The sequence below is a fragment of the Lithobates pipiens genome, unplaced genomic scaffold (genome assembly GCF_037356315.1).
Source record: "Lithobates pipiens isolate NorthernLeopardFrog02 unplaced genomic scaffold, aLitPip1_a1.2 Scaffold_25, whole genome shotgun sequence".
In the NCBI taxonomy this organism is placed as follows: domain Eukaryota; kingdom Metazoa; phylum Chordata; class Amphibia; order Anura; family Ranidae; genus Lithobates; species Lithobates pipiens.
In genome coordinates this window covers 211,340,719-211,357,518 of record NW_027507787.1, presented here as the reverse complement: position 1 = coordinate 211,357,518, position 16,800 = coordinate 211,340,719, and positions in this window count along the sequence as shown.

Below are 16,800 nucleotides of genomic sequence, written 5' to 3'. Positions count from 1 at the left end.
ACCGTAGCACCCTATACCAAGTTACCAGTCCTTATAAGAACTTTTGTGGAACAAGCAGGTTGTGTGTTAGTGATTAGCAGACTGTACGTCAGTCCCTATACCGCTGAAGGACTGCTGCAGTATAGGTGAGCGGTCAGCAGTGGTGCACGTCAACCCTATCTATTGTGGACCGATAGCGGTCCTTACAGAACAGCAGACTGTACCGCACTCAAGCCTATGTACCGTAGCACCCTATACCAAGTTACCAGTCCTTATAAGAACTTTTGTGGACCAAGCAGGTTGTGTATTAGTGTTTAGCAGACTGTACGTCAGTCCCTATACCGCTGAAGGACTGCTGCAGTATAGGGCAGCGGTCAGCAGTGGTGCACGTCAACCCTATCTATTGTGGACCGATAGCGGTCCTTACAGAACAGCAGACTGTACCGCACTCAAGCCTATGTACCGTAGCACCCTATACCAAGTTACCAGTCCTTATAAGAACTTTTGTGGAACAAGCAGGTTGTGTGTTAGTGATTAGCAGACTGTACGTCAGTCCCTATACCGCTGAAGGACTGCTGCAGTATAGGGCAGCGGTCAGCAGTGGTGCACGTCAACCCTATCTATTGTGGACCGATAGCGGTCCTTACAGAACAGCAGACTGTACCGCACTCAAGCCTATGTACCGTAGCACCCTATACCAAGTTACCAGTCCTTATAAGAACTTTTGTGGAACAAGTGAGTTGTGAATGTTTAGCAGACTGCAGCAGAAGGGCAGCAGTCAAGTATAATATCCTTTCTATATTTGGAAGAAAGAATATTATACATGTACAAGCCTATTACTGTACCACTGATACCAGTCCTGAAAAGAACCTTTGTGGAACTAATAATAACAGCAAGTCTTTAAAATTACCCTCACTGCCTGACAACACTGCTTCCTTCCTGTCCCTATACAAATTGGCAAAAAAAGAGAACGATTAGTGGTTACTGGAACAGCTCTTTTGTGGACCTTGATAGTAACAGCTAATGATGATGATGATGATGATGATGATGAAAGACTAATCTGGCTGTCCCTGTAGCATACACCGTCCTTTCCCTTTCTCTAAACTAACAAAAGACACTCAGGCTGCTGCAAGAATCAGCAGCACAGCAAACCTATCAACACCTAACACCTATACCAGTCCTGAAAAGAACTTTTGTGTACCAAATAGCTAGTGGTTTATCTCTCCCTACTCCACACAGGAACCTGTCCCTATCGTAACAGAAGAAAGAATGTAAAATGGCCACCGGATCGGGTGTATTTATAGGTTAGGGGGAATGTACAAGTGTCCATGTGCTGTCATGTCTCAATTGGCTGTCCTGTATCACATGATAAACGTGTCACCAAAGGTTAAAGTTCTTGTATACATTAAACACGTAAGTCCGCCGCGGCGAACGACGGAAAAAGGCGTTCGAACGTGCGGACCGCGAATGTCGGAAATTCGCCGCGAAACGACCGCCGGGCGAAACGTTCGTCCATCACTAGTCAAGACCAATACCAACACGGCTCTATGTTGCTGGATAGTGAAGGTACATGTAGGGACTTTGCTATAATAATCTGTAATTAGTGATGAACACTTTTCAGCAAACCCACTTCACCAGCAATTCTGTGGTGAGGAAGCTGGGATCCACATTGCAGAGTAGATATGTGAAGTCTGTCCTGCTTGGGGTGAACTGGCAAAAAGAGGTCCCATACAAGTCCAAAGTAAAGCCTGCCCTTTGGCCAATAGATGGCCCAGATTTTGTTGATCTGTAGAGGGTTTAGGGAATTAGGGTTGAAGGAGGACTGTGAGTGAGGGGAAAGAAGACCATGCTCTGTCTCCCTCAGGTACCTATCAATGGGTCCAAAGGATCCATGGCGAATATGATCTTACTCCAAATTACCCCAATCCAGGCCAGAATCTAGTTCAGTGTTTACCCCTAGGGAGCCATTGTTCCACACATTGGCACCCCCCAAGCACTTATTTATTTCGCAATTTTTGCACAGTGCTGTGGGCTCATGCCTTATAGTGGACAGCATTGTGGGCACATGGCCTTGTGGTTAGGTTCTTTCCCTCCCATTGGGTCTCCCTTCAGGGTAGCCTCATCTTTTACTTAGGTGGACCTTGCCTCAGCAGGTCCCCTGAAGAATGCAGATACAAAAAAAGCACAGTCACTTCCAGTGCTAATGGGTCTTCCAAGGTATGGAGTTGCAGATGTCAGATAAAATGGTGGTGTGAAAGGTATATATGGTATCCAAAACTGGGTGTATGCTGCCTTCCTCAGATGGGGTAATCTGAAAGAAACTACAAGAAAAGCAGAAATGGAAGGCATGCACACCTAGTGCATTACCAAAAATAATTTAATAATAAGAAATTTACTAGCTCTGAGGAAGGGGGTGCGCCCTCAAAACGCGCTAGCTGTATCCCGTGTTCTGTGCATGTCCATGCACTGTGTTTATAGCCTTTTGTCTGTTGCATTTTGTACCCACTTTTATATAAAAATTTATTATTATTAAATTATTTTGGTAATGCACTAGGTGTGCACGCCTTCCATTTTTGTTTTTCTTATAGCCCCTAAAGAATGGAGTCCACCCGGTTTTGACCAGGTGAGCCTCAAGTACCCCAGTAACCATCAGGAGTCTGGTGTCCCAGGTGATTGGAAGCAAAGTGTCCTTTCTCATTGGAAGTGGAGCATGTGTACACCCTGTGCACTTTTTTTGGTGGTTCACTTTTGCGTGCGCTCATTTTTTTTATTGCACTTGGTGTTAGTTTCAATCATGCGTACTGCACCGCGGAGCTTAAAAAAGTTTATCACTAGCTATAATATTAGCTAAAAAACTTAGGCCGCGTACACACGGGCGGATTGTCTGCCCAACTAAGTTCGTCAGACAATCCGACAGACAGTCCGTTCAACTTTTGAATGAACGGACTTGACCACACACAATGAACAGACAGTCTGCTGAAAACTTGCACGATGACGTGTACAGCACGTACGACGGGACTAGAAAAACGACGTCCAATACACTGCAATGCAACCTTTGGCCGTGTAAATCCTTTCTGAGCATGCGCCATACTTAGTCCGTCCAACTTGCCTACACACGAACGGACTGTCCGCTGAAACCAAGTTTGGACGGACAAAACCAAGTTTGGACGGACAAAATTACGGAAATTCCGAAAGACTAAGTCCGTCAGACTGTCCGCTGAAAAAGTCCGCTGAAGCCCACACACGAGCGGATTGTCCGCTGAAACACGGTTCAGCGGACTAAGTTGGGCAGACAATCCGCCCGTGTGTACGCGGCCTTAGAGTTGAACTCTAAAATAAATGGCATTTCGTTTGGTAAAGTGCCATATAACCTAAACAATTGCCATGTTTTAATATTTTTACCTTTTTTCATCCTTTGTTGTGTCTTAGTGCTGCTGGTGTCCCAAGGCCTCTTTGCAGCCACATGTGCACTTCAGTGATGGTTCCATGGCATTTGTTAGAGCAGACTCCCTGAGGGTAACTACATAGCTATGAAATGCGTGTAGAAATGGGCACTGGTAAACTCAATCACAAGTCCTTCAAGAGGGTTACAACACAAGAGCAAGGGAGACAGTAGAGTAGAAGACAGGGACCAACTCATAAAAGGAAGCGCCTAAACAAGGACAGTCATAGCAGGATTACCAGGTATTATTTTAATGAAAATGACATATTTAAAGATATTGAAAATTATTTTTGAAATTACAGTATATGGTAAAACTTGAGATATGAGATGTAGCACTACGCTACTAGTAGTGAGAGTAGGAAAAACATAGCTGGCTGTGGGTTAGACCTGAGCCATTACATCTGTGTCAGGGGTTACTAGAGGCCAGATCTGGATAACTCATTCTGACAGCTCTCTGGTGCCTCCTCCTGTTTCTAGAATATTGGAGATTGTTCTGGAACTAGTGGGTAGAAGCTAGGAGAGACTGCTGTGAATATTTATGGGCCCTCAGCCAATCCCTAGGAGTGGGCCTGTCATGGGACTGAGAAACCCATAAATAGACATAGGCCATGCCAGCAGGGGAGTTCAGATGAGAGATGGAGAAGCAGTTCTGAGGGAGCTGTCGGTGGCCCGGAAGGATCCCATCACAGGAGGCAGTTAGAGTGATTCAAGCCAGAGAGGTAGCAGAGAGAGCAAGGAGTGACAGTGAGTAGATCCAACCTTACCCTGGGGAATTTCCATGTGTGTGTGCCATCTGGAGGCCTGGGTAAAGCAAGCAGCTAGGTTAGCTGGTGGCAGCCAGGCGGGCTAGCATTTTCTGCAGCAGTAGAACTGGGCTCAGTGTCTACAAAGAAGCAGAAGGTCATGAGAGATGCTGTTCACTCCACGATGTGCTAAGTTATCCACAAAGCGGTGGGAAGTTCCTAGCTTGTAATGGGCTGTTACTGAATTAACAAAGTGACTGTTATGCCGCGTACACACAACCAGACTTTTTGACAGAAAAGGTCCGGAACGAGTCGGTAAATTAGATCGTGTGTGGGCTCCATCGCACTTTTGCTTGGCAAAAATCCGGCGGACTTTAGAAATAGAACATCTTTTACATTTTTGCACCGGAACTCCGCCGGGCTGAGAAATCCGTTTGTGTGTATGTTAGTCCGACGGATAAAAACCGACGCTAGGGCAGCTATTGGTTACTGGCTATGAACTTCCTTATTCTAGTCCGGTCGTACGTCATCATGTTCGAATCCATCGGTCTTTGGTGTGATTGTGTGTGGCCAAGTCCGTTCATTCGGAAAGTCCGTCGTAAAAAGACCGTCAAACCTAGTCCCTCGAAAAGTCTGGTTGTGTGTACGCGGCATAAGTTCCACCAGGAGTGATAAGCAGGTGCTGTAAATAGGAACCAAGTTTGTGCAGAAGGAAGGAAGAAGAGGATCTTTGTAAATAGGGATAAAGTTGTCCCTTCTTCTGTGTTTTTGAAGTTTTTCAAGTTGGGCACCCGACAATTCCCTACTAAAAACAACAAAAACAAGCCAAGGACTGTTTTATACATTGAGTAAATGAAGGAAATGCTGTGTGACTGGCTGTGCAACTTCAGCGACTTCTGCGGGGGTAGTGCTACAGAGATTTTAGTGATGCATAAACGTCGACAGATCCAAAGGGCATTATTTTACTTGCAACTGCCACGTACCACTTACATATGGATGATGGAAGAATGAAGTTGGAATAGAAATGTATGACCATTTATAAAACATGTGTAAAACTGGAATACGAAAGTCAACCAAGGTTCAATCACTTTATGTCCAATGCAGCACAGAAATTAAAAGCTAGCATTTGATTGGTTAATAGTCAACCAATAGTCAACTACCGCTAAGTGGTCGTTTTTAGTATGAGAGCTGTTTTCTATACATCACCACCATTTTGTGTTCTTAACAAAAGTTGAAATCAATGATATATCTTTTTTTTTTTTTTTTTTTGAGACTTTTGCCATTGTAGTGCAGCTGGTAAAATTTGACATATAATACTTTGTTGCGAAAATCCTCTTGTGTAATTGTGGAGGTTGAATCAACCATTATATTGAAAATCCTGTAGGCATAATCTGAAATCACGTTGTTTCTTGAAAATTATGACCACCTGCTCGGGCTAAGTTGTCTAGTATGAATTATAATGCTGTCAGTAGTAATTTAGTGCAATGAAGAAACATGGAAGTACATAATACAAGTCTGCCTTGGAATATATTCATTTTTACTCATTAGCAGTAGGAAATATGCATCAAACACGCGTGCCATGAAGTATGCACGCAATAATAGCTTTTAAATTAGTCAGAAAGCATAAAAATGGAGGTTATTGTTTTGGTTTACAGATTCTTAATTGATTATACTCTTATTAAGTTTTAGTGCACTGGTGCATACTTGTCATTGAAATTCCAAATTCAGACTCTTGTGAATGTTTTATTAATACATCAAGGCTTGCTAAGATTTATTAAGTGGTGTGAGCAATGGCTTTGCGCATGCAAATTATAAAAATAAATGCAATTTTATAAATAGTACAATGCAAATATGCTTTTCTTGTTTAAGTTTGAGAAAGCAGTTTAAGGTATGAGTTACGGAGAAACTCTACTCAAAAATTCTTCTGAAAAAAAAATAATGGCAACATCAAAGTCTTTACATTCCCACTGCAATTAGTCTAAAATTTTGTCCTTCTTCTCTCTGTTATAATGAATTAGTCTTAAAGTGGAAGTTTAAAGTTAAAAAATAAAAGTGTTGACATGTAGGATTTTTATTAACCACTTCAGCCCCGGAAGAATTTACCCCCTTCCCGACCAGAGCACTTTTTGCGATTTGGCACTGCGTCGCTTTAACTGACAATTGCGCGGTTGTGCGACGTGGCTCCCAAACAAAATTGATGTCCTTTTTTTCCCACAATAGAGCTTTCTTTTGGTGGCATTTGATCACCTCTGCGTTTTTTTATTTTTTGCGCTTTAAACAAAAAAATAGCGACGATTTTGAAAAAAACACATTATTTTATTTACTTTTTGCTATAATAAATATCCCCAGAAAATATATAAAAAAACATTTTTTTTCCTCAGTTTAGGCCAATGCGTATTCTTGTACATATTTTTGGTAAAAAAAAATCACAATAAGTATTTATTGATTGGTTTGCGCAAAAGTTATACAAAATAGGGGATAGTTTTACGGCATTTTTAGCAATAATTCTTTTTTACTAGTAATGGCGGCGATCAGCAATTTTTATCGTGACTGCAACATTATAGTGGACACATCAGACAATTTTGACAAATTGTTGGGGCCATTGGCATTAATACAGCGATCAATGCAAAAAAAATTGCATTGATTACTGTAAAAATGTCACTGGCAGTGAAGGGGTTAACCCCTAGGTGGCACTGTAGGGTTTAAATGTGTCCTAGGGAGTGATTCTAACTGTGAAGGGAGGCGATGTGTGTGACACATCACTGATCACCACCCCCGATTACAGGGAGCGCTGATCAGTGACAGTGTCATTAGGCAGAAAGTGGAGATGCTTGTTTACATTAGTATCTCCCCGTTCTTCCTCACCGTGAGACAATCGCGGGTATGCCCACGGACATCAAGTCCGCGGGACCTGCAGTTACGGTCACGGTGCTCCCGGCACGCTCATGCCCGCAAACAGCCGCCTCTTAAAGGGCAATGTACAGGTACATTAATCTGCCTGTACATGCCCTTCTGCCGCAGTATATCTGCGTGAGGCAGTCGGGAAGCGGTTAAAGAAGTGACCCTATTGGTATGTTCTGTTCTACCTGCCTCTCCCTGTTTGTCAGAGTTAATGCACACGTATGCACGGCTCACATACATTTATAGCTCCGGTCTGTGCCATGATGATGTGCCTCCAGATTGCATGCACCAGAGTGGTACCATCATGACCTGGCCAATCAAGAGGCTGAAGAGTTTGATCCCAGAAGGAAGACCGAGAGAAGATGGAAGTACCCATAACAGTTGAGAGCGTTGACAAGACAATGCTGAAGGGCACAGCCTATTCAATGAATTGGCCGATCAATCCGAACCATGAAGGAAGACCGAGAGAAGATGGAAGTACCCAAGACAGTTGAGAGCGTTGACAAGACAGTGCTGGAGGGCACAGCCTGTTCAATCAATTGGCTGATCAGTCTGAACCATGAAGGAAGACCGAGAGATGATGAAAGTACCCATGACAGTTGAGAACGTTGACAAGATAGTACTAGAGGCACATCCTGGCCAATCAATTGGCTGATCACTCTGAACCATGAAAGAAGACCAAGAGAAGATAGAAATACCCATGACAGTTGAGAGCGCTGACAAGACAGTGCTGGAGGGCACAGCCTGTACAATCAATTGACCGATCAGCCTGAACCATAAAGGAAGACCAAGAGAAGATGGAAGTGCCCATGACAGTTGAGAGTGTTGACAAGATAGTACTAGAGGCACATCCTGGCCAATCAATTGGCCGATCACTCTGAACCATGAAGGAAGGCAGGAAGGAGATGGAAGTGCCCATGACAGCCAGGAGTACTGATACCACAGCACAGGAGGGGATCACTTGACAGGTCAACCTGCTATAGTGTGCTAAAATGTGGTGCATACTAATAGAGATTATCACATAAAGCTCTTGGGGGCCATTTATACAAAAACAAAAAAAAAGCAGAGGTTTAATTCTGCTTTAAAGCGGTAATAAACCGTTGTTTTTTTTTTCTTAAATCCTGCAAGTCAATGCCATAATGTGCTAGTATGTATTGCATACTAGTACATTATGTGAAACACACCTTAAAACAAAGCCCTCCGGTGATGCAAAGGCGCTTTCATCATCACCCGGTCTTCCTGCCAGGTTCGCGGAATCCGGTTGTGTGAGTGGCCGGAGCCGCGATGACGTCACTTCACCGCATGCATGGGGGAGCCGCTGTTCATGGCACAGGACTTTTAAGGAATGTTACGGTATGATATCACTGTATCTACAGGTAAGCCTTACTATAGGCTTACCTATAGGTAACAGTCATGCATGGGAGTTTACTCCCACTTTAAAAGAGTGACACCATTCTGTAGTACAACCCTTACTTCTCTGAGTAGGGGTATAACTATAGACCATGGGGCTCCATAGAAAAATGTTATACTGTCATTGATCTTAACATAAAATATGTCTAAGTCAAGAACAGGCAGCAAGACAGCTGTATACAAAGTTAGTACACTAGGGAGGAGAGCTGTGCATAGAAGTTGTCAGGGAAGAGTAACATAAGAGGACATTAACTTTTAACCATAGTAGCAGCAATAATAACCATCAGGATATTTAATAGGATTAGATAATTGTTAGTGCCCCTGCCCACAATTACACACAACTGCATTAAGCATATAGGGTCCATTTCAGAGTGGCTGAGATGTGATAGAATCTCTGAGGGCAATAACTCTACCCTGCTAAGACAGCCAAAAAAAATATTCTAACTTGCTTAAGATGATAGTAGTTGTAATGGTGCACTTACACCAGCGCAGTTGAGTACAGTCTGCCATACTTTATTTATTTGAAATAACAGTTTTTCAGCAAAAGCTGTGTTTTTTGTTTTTTTTACATATCGCTATTCCTTTTTTCGTAGAACCTACCTACTAAATAAATTCAGTACAGGTCTATATATATACACTGGACCGCAGTCAAGTCGGAACAGGAAGGGGCCACCCCCAAACTGTTTCCACGAAGTTGGGAGCATGAAATTGTGATTGTTCAAAATGTCTTGGTATGCTGACACTTTAAGCCCTTGTACACACGGTCGGAGATTCCGACGGAATGTGTCCTATCGGACCGTTTTGTCGGATATTCCGACTGTGTGTGGTATGCATCGGACTGTTTCCGACGGAATATCCGTCGGACCAAGTTTTCCAACTTGCCGGTAAAAGTTTCCGACAAAATGCTCCTATCGGACATACTCCGATCATGTGTAGCCTACTCCGACGGACAAAGTGCCACGCATGCTCAGATTAAATTCCTAGACCAAAGCTATTGGCTACTAGCCTGAACGTAGTCCCGCCGTAACGAAATAACGTCATCACGTTATGTACAATGGGATTTTCCGACAACTTAGTCCGACCGTGTGTATGCAACATCACTTCCGGACCTTTTCCGAAATTAATCCGTCGGAATAACTCCGACAGATTTGGTTGTCGGAATCTCCGACCGTGTGTACAAGGGCTAAGAGTTCCTTTAACTGGAACTAAGGAGCCAAGCCCACTTGATAATCCCCTCTCCACCAAATGATTTGGACCAGTGCACAAAGCAATGTCCATAAAGACATGGAGTCCTGACCTCAACCCCATAGAACACATTTGGGATAGAAATAGAGAAATATATAGAAAAAGAGATAGAGATGGAGATTGAGATGCTAGAGATAGAGGGATTGAGATCGTGATTGAGATAGTGATAGAGATAAATATGGAGATGGAGATGATAGAGATGGAGATGGATATGATAGAGATAGTGATAGAGATAGAGATGGAGATGATAGAGCTACAGATGGAGATGGAGAGGATGAAGATAGAGAGATAGTGATAGAAATGGAGATGGGGATGATAGAGATAGAGAGATAGAGATAGAGATGGAGATGATAGAAATAGAGATATAGATGGAGATGATAAAGATAGAGATAGAGGGATGGAGATAGAGATGGAGATGGTAGCGATAGAGAGATAGAGATTGTGACAGAGATGGAGATGATAGAGATGAAGATGCTAGAGATAGAGACAGAGAGAGAATGTGACAGAGATGGAGATGATAGAGATGAAGATGCTAGAGATAGAGACAGAGAGAGAAAGAGATGGAGATGGAGATGATAAAGATAGAGATAGTGATAGAGATCGAGATGGAGATTGAGATGATAGAGATAGTGATAGAGATGAAGATGGAAATGATAGAGATGGAGTTAATAGAGATAGATATGGAGATGATAGAGAGAGAGAGAGAGAGAGAGAGATGAGATGGATCTGGAGATGATAGAGATGGGATGGAGATGGAGGTGATAGAGATAGTGATAGAGATAGAGATGAGCTGGAGATGGAGATGATAGAGATATAGAGATAGAGATAGAGATGATGGAGATGATAGAGATAGAGGTGGAGATGGAGATGACAGAGATAGAGATGGAGATGATAGATATAGAGATAAAGATGTAGATAATAGAGATAGAGTTAGAGATAGAGAGATGGAGATGGAGATGATAGAGATATAGATAGAGAGATGGAGATGATAGAGATGGAGATGTAGATGATTGAGATGGAGATGAAAGAGATAGAGATACAGGTGGAGATGATAGAGATAGAGATACAGAGATAGAGATAGAGATGGAGATGATAGAGATATAGAGATAGAGATGGAGATGATAGAGATAGAGATGGAGATGGAGACGGAGATGACAGAGATAGAGATGGAAATAATAGAGATAGAGATGGAGATGATAGATATAGAGATAAAGATGGAGATGGAGATATAGAGATAAAGATGGAGATGGAGATAATAGACATAGAGTTAGAGATAGAGAGATGGAGATGGAGATGATAGAGATATAGATAGAGAGATAGAGATGGAGGTGACAGAGATGGAGATGATAGAGAAAGAGATGGAGATGTAGATGATAGAGGTGGAGGTGATAGATATACAGAGATGGAGATGGAGATGATAGAGATATAGAGATAGAGATGGAGATGATAGAGATAGAGATGGAGATGATAGAGGTGGAGATGGAGATGGAGATGACAGAGATAGAGATGGAGATGATAGATAGAGATGGAGATGATAGATATAGAGATGAAATGGAGATGGAGATAATAGAGATAGAGTTAGAGATAGAGAGATGGAGATGGAGATGATAGAGATATAGATAGAGAGATAGAGATGGAGATGACAGAGATGGAGGTGATAGAGATGGAGATGTAGATGATGAAGACAGAGATGAAGATGAAAGAGATAGAGCTAGAGGTGGAGATACAGAAATAGAGATAGAGATGGAGATGATAGAGATATAGAGATAGAGATGGAGAAGATAGAGATACAGAGATGGAGATGGTGTTGATAGGGATAGAGATAGAGATGGAGATGATAGAAATGGAGATGGAGATGCTAGAGATGAAGATGGAGATGATAGAGATGGAGGTGGAGATGATAGAGATAGAGAGCTGGAGATGATAGCATTAGAGATAGAGATAGAGATATGGATGGAGATGGAGATGATAGAGATATATGGAGATGGAGATAGAATTCACTTACCCTATCCAAAAATGTTTTGCTTTCATTTCTACTTTAAGCAAATCTATAACACTTTGCAAATGTGAATAACTCAAAGGAAGATAGGTTCCCTATTGTCTGTTCCTATTTTTCACATTTAATCTTACATGAATTGATTTCACTTTGTCTCCTAATATCAGGCTCTACTAGTAAACAAGCCATTTGCAGTTTCCGTTATTCCAGATCTCATTAAACATTCCAGGGGTTGTTTTCAGAGTATTGCATATATTGCAAGACAGCATATTGCGTCTTCATGAATGAACCCCCCCCCCCCCCCCCCCCCACCATTTGGAAATAAAAACAATTTCTATCAAAGTAACATCACTGATCTTCAAATATATACATTATAACAACTCCCCCAATCTGATCATATACTTTACTGCCTATTTTACATATATTCATGTGACTGCTGTGATATATACATCTAACAATGCCCACTCATGCTGCATTATTAAAGAGACAACACATCATCCCACGCCTGCTCATCCTGCACACATAGTAAGCATTTTGCATCACATAATATATTAATAACGAATTATCGCCATCACCATAAGAGTACAGGTCTTTCCCTAGCAGCCAGTAATGTCCCGTATGAATGTACATCAGAGCTTGTTGTCATTCTGCTCCTTTAAGAAATTTGACAGGCCCTTTCTTTGCCTTTGGCAATCTGGTTGCAATTTTTCTCTACAGCTGTTTTGATTGTCAACCTAATTCTGTACCAGCGAGGAGAGCTAGTCAAATCACTCATGAATATCTCGTCAGGTTATGGCTTAGTCAGGTTACAAGGAGCTGTCCTCTGCTATTATCCAAATCTAATGCAAACTGACTGCCTCAGAAGTCCCTGTGTATTTGCCACCGCTGTCGTTTGTATCTCTACACAACCCAACGATGGTTAGCTACGTTGTCTTTTTTTTTCTTTTTCTCCTCTTTACCAGGAAGCCTGTCTCATCCGAATGCAAAGGCCGCACAGTTGTTGTTCAATTTTTTTTTTTTTTCCCACTTTAGACACCTCCCCCCTTCTGTGAAGGTTGTCTAAGATACGTACAGGCCGTAGTTTTTATTCAGCAACAGCAAATTCAGCAAGGTGAATTGAGGGATCTCTTTGGGGAGGACAGAGCAAATTAAAGCTCGCTGCAGGAAATTTGTGCCCCTGGCACTGTTCTTATGCAACAGCTGCACATACAACAACGATCATCTGACATTCTGACATAGACGTCGAGAAAAGCAGCAAGCCAGCCAAGGCGTACACAAAATCGCACGCGGGCTCCGAATCCCAGCCTTAAGCAAAACAGGTGTATGACATCCTGTTGCTAGTCATTTGGGGGCTGCGGGGACCAGGACAGACATCTGAAAGGAGAAGCAGATGAAGTGAGCGGAGAAGGTTAAAGCGCGCCTTGACAAGCTCATTGATAATATTTGAGTCGGAAACAAGCCTGCCTGTCGACTGCAAATGACTTCTAATAGGCTCTCTCCTGTAGGCTGGAGGCCATGGCTGCCGTGGAAATGGACTAATTCATTACACGCGACCGCAGAAAATTCCTTGTGTAAAAAAAAAAAGAATGTTGGCAGCAATCTAAAGGAGAGACCTATAACCGATAATTCTATGAAGAATTCTAGTCTGATAGGAAAACAAAATGTTGTAAATATTTGGAGTCAAAATACACTATCCAAAATACACTATACAAAGAATTGGGATGCCTAACTTTACACGCACATGAACTTTAATGGCATCCCAGTCTTATTCCGTGTACACACGGTTGGACTTTCCAGCAGAAAAGGTCAGACGGAATAATTTCAGCGGATATTCAGATCGTGTGTGGGCTTCATCTGACTTTTCTTTTCAAAAATTCTGATAGACCTAGAAATAGAACATGTTTTAAATCTTTACGATGGAATCAATTCCTATCAGGGAAACCGTTCATCTGTGTGCTATTCCGACGGACCAAAAATGACGCAAGGGCAGCTATTGGCTACTGGCTATTGAACTTCCTTTCTAGTCCCATCGTACGTCATCGTGTTCTAAACGAACAGACTTTGGTGTGATCGTGTGTAGGCAAGTCCGTTTCAGTGGAACTTCGTCGGAAAGACCGTCACAGTTTATTCTGACGGAAAGTCCAGTCGTGTGTACGCGGCATAAGTCCGTAGGGTTCAATATTGAGTTGGCCCACCCTTTGCAGCTGTAACAACTTCAACTCCTCTTGGAAGGCTGTCCACAAGGTTTAGGAGTGTGTCTATGGGAATGTTTGACCATTCTTCCAGAAGCGCATTTGTGAGGTCAGGCACTGATGTTGGAGAGAAGGCCTGGCTCGTAGTCTCCACTCAAATTCATCCCGGAGGTTGAGGTCAGGACTCTGTGGAGGCCAGTCAAGTTCCTCCACCCCAAACTCACGCATGTCTTTATGGACCTTGCTTTGTGCACTGGTGCACAGTCATGTTGAAACAGAAAGGGGCCATCCCCAAACTGTTCCCACAAAGTTGGACGCATGAAATTCCAAAATGTCTTGGTATGCTGAAGCCTTCACAGTTCCCTTCATTGGAACTAAGGGGCCAAGCCCAACCCCTGATAAAGCACCCCACACCATAATCCCCCCTCCACCAAATTAATTGGACCAGTGCACAAAGCAAGGTCCATAAAGACATGGATTAATGAGTTTGGTGTGGAGGAACTTGATTGGCCGACACAGAGTCCTGACCTCAACCCAATATAACTTCTTTGGGATGAATTAGAGCCCAGACTGTGAGCCAGGCCTTCTTGTCCACATCAGTACCTGACCTCCAGGGCAGGACTTAGGGTGGTGGGGGCCCCTGGGCTTGAGTCACTTTCAGGCCCTACCTTCTATACATTATCATATTTATCGGTGTATAACACGCGCCGGCGTATAACATGCACCCCAAGTTTAAGAGGGAATTTTAATAAAAAAAACTTTTAGGAGGGAAGTTTACGGAAAAAACTTACATTTACATGCCCATCAATGCAGCCTTATCAGTGTCCATATGCAGCCTTGCCCATGCATCTGCAGCCAGCGCGGTTCCTCTTGGTGGCTCTCAGGTCCTGTGGGCAGCTCTTGAGTCCTCTTGGGGGCGTTGGGTCCCCTCGTAGTCCCGAGCGTAGCCGAGAGTAGCCGAGTGTAGTCAGCTCGGCTCACAGTCACACCCAGTCCCTGTGTTATGTCCATCATAGGGCAGGACTGGGCATAACTTTGAGCGGAGCCGAGCCGAGTACATTCGGCTATGTATCTCGGCGGGGCCTGTGGGGCCCCCTATTGGGTGGGGCCCATGGGCTTGAGCCCAGTCAAGCCCAATGGTAAGTCCAGCCCTGCTGACCTCACAAATGTGCTTCTGGAAGAATGGTCAAACATTTCCATAGACACACTCCTAAACCTTGTGGACAGCCTTCCCAGAAGAGTTGAAGCTGTTATAGCTGCAAGAGGTGGGCCAACTCAATATTGAACCCTACAAACTAAGACTGGGATATCATTAAAGTTGTGTGTGTGTAAAGGCAGGCGTCCTAAAGGCGGCAATATAGTGTCTGTAACCAGCTAACACTTTGACCTTTTTTTCCCGTTACTGGAAAGTAGCTACTATACATGACATGACATGACTTCCTAAAACTTTTTGTTTAGTTACTCAGCCCCTATACTACATTTATTAATTTCTTATATTATGGAGTACATTGACCACATGGTCCCTGCACAGTAAGAGTTTAAAGCAAATATGTCCTTAGCCATTACAAGGAAAGGTAACGTGCATTTTAATGAAGACCACCACAGATGGTTAAAGTAAATTTCCTTTTATTTACCCACTGCTCTGTTCAGCTGCTGGGAGTGAAAGCACGCTACAAGCCCTGGAGTAGCAGCTCACATGATGTTATGGACTCCCATGTGACATTGCTGATTGGCCCATCGCTGTCAAATGACATGGAATGAGTCACATGCTCTTCCATACCTGTCTTACCAGGTATTTCCTTTATCTTAAGGAGGAGCAACACCACTCTTAGGCCCCTTTCACATGTGCGGACCGTTCAGATCCGCAAAATCCAGACAAATGGTACTATTTTCCATCCGTCTGGTGGATCGGATCGGATGAAAATGGACAGGCGGTCCATAATGAACAAAAAATCCCCCTATATAAATGGGATTATAAGTGACCACCAACACCACACACAAATCAAAAACATGAATATTTTATTAACAAATACAGAACAAAAGATACACATAAATACATTAAAACCAGAGGGACTACTAAGCAAACAGTGTCCCAATGGTGTAGCAAAATGTTATAAACACATAATTACATTTAAAAAAAACAACCAATAAATATGAATTATACTCTAAGCTGATGACCCCACACCTGACGCGTTTCTAGTTGCTGAAAACTTTCCTCAGGGGTGAAGAGCAAAAAAGTTGGGTGGTAAGTTGATAATTCTGAGATATTAAATCAAAGATAGAGGTATTGGGACCATTACATACAAATGCCTGTCATTAGTTTGTGTGACTTTGTCCCAGACTGGTATTTGGCCATGACTACTTCCCTTTTGGTCCACCCTTCCCAATCTTCTGTGTAAAGAAAGAACGGGTTGCACAAAACTGTAGGTGCCTCAATTCTCATATACAAAAGGTTTTACTCAAAATAAGCAAAAAGGCTCAATAGGCTCAAGATTTGCAAAGAGAATGTGCCCGAAGGAGAGACTGAAGCCAGGGGCTCGGCAATGCGGCCCATAGATTAATTGACAAGTCACAGAGTGTTTCCATGTATGTGGCAAAGGGATATAATCATCCGATCCCCCCATAGAGGAGAGCAGTCTCTATGACAAGTCACACACATGAGGTATCCCCGCACTCAGGAGAAGCAGCAGAATGTATTTTGGGGTGCAATTCCATATATAACCATGGCATGTGTGAGCAATATATCCTTTAGTGACAATATGTCATTTTTATTTCATTTTTCAATCACTTGTGACAAAAAAATTTAATATTCAATGGGCTCAACAAGCCTTTCAGCAATTTCCTTGGGGTGTCTACTTTCCAAAATGGGGTCATGGGGGGGGGGGGGGTTGT